The following is a 1,111-nucleotide window of genomic DNA, read 5'->3' as shown; positions in this document are numbered from 1 at the left end:
AGACGGAGCCCCGGGCGCCGCTGGATCCGCCCCTCGCATCCCGGTCCCCGGGCGTCCGCGCGCTCAGGCCCCGGCTCAATCAAGACTGGAGGTGCTCCTGTGGCCCCAGCACCCAGGTCCGGAAATGCCAGGGATGCAGATAGGGCAGAATTTGTTTTCCCTTTGTATCGCGTGAAAACGTGCCAGGTTCTGGTTGCTGGAACCGCCTAAAACAACAAGAACCCCGGGGAAGCCAGGGCATGCTCCCGGATTTTCAATTGAAGATCCATAAGGAAGTTTTACAATAAATTTGGAGACCTGGAACAAGCCCTGGCGGATATTTTATCAAGCAGAAATGCATCGAACAACTAGAATCAAGATCACTGAGCTAAATCCCCACGTAATGTGTGTGCTTTGTGGAGGGTACTTCATTGATGCCACAACCATAATAGAATGTCTACATTCCTTCTGTAAAACATGTATTGTGCATTACTTGGAGACCAGCAAATATTGTCCTATCTGTGATGTCCAAGTTCACAAAACCAGACCACTACTGAATATAAGGTCAGATAAAACTCTCCAAGATATTGTATACAAATTAGTTCCAGGGCTTTTCAAAAATGAAATGAAGAGAAGAAGGGATTTTTATGCAGCTCATCCTTCAGCTGATGCTGCCAATGGCTCTAATGAAGATCGAGGAGAAGTTGCAGATGAAGATAAGAGAATTATAACTGATGATGAGATAATAAGCTTATCCATTGAATTCTTTGACCAGAACAGATTGGATTGGAAAGTAAACAAAGACAAGGAGAAACCTAAAGAGGAGGTGATTGATAAAAGATATTTACGTTGCCCAGCAGCAATGACTGTGATGCACCTAAGAAAGTTTCTCAGAAGTAAAATGGACATACCTAATACTTTCCAGATTGATGTCATGTATGAAGAGGAACCTTTAAAGGATTACTACACACTAATGGATATTGCCTACATTTATACCTGGAGAAGGAATGGTCCACTTCCTTTGAAATACAGAGTTCGACCTACTTGTAAAAGAATGAAGATGAGTCACCAGAGAGATGGACTGGCAAATGCTGGAGAACTGGAAAGTGACTCTGGGAGTGACAAGGCCAAC

General features: G+C 44.1%; 1 pseudogene; it reads left to right on the top strand.

Annotated features, from left to right (window-relative positions):
* The first annotated feature begins 320 nt into the window (after window positions 1–320).
* LOC112806300 (polycomb complex protein BMI-1 pseudogene) overlaps window positions 321–1,111 on the top strand; it is a 22,111-nt pseudogene continuing 21,320 nt past the window's right edge.

This window comes from Callorhinus ursinus, unplaced genomic scaffold (assembly GCF_003265705.2).
Source record: "Callorhinus ursinus isolate GAN/ISIS: 27379988/994484 unplaced genomic scaffold, GSC_fseal_2.0 scaffold35, whole genome shotgun sequence".
Taxonomy (NCBI): Eukaryota; Metazoa; Chordata; class Mammalia; order Carnivora; family Otariidae; genus Callorhinus; species Callorhinus ursinus.
Note: the sequence above shows the minus strand (reverse complement) of the source record. Positions and strands in the feature narration are given on the sequence as shown.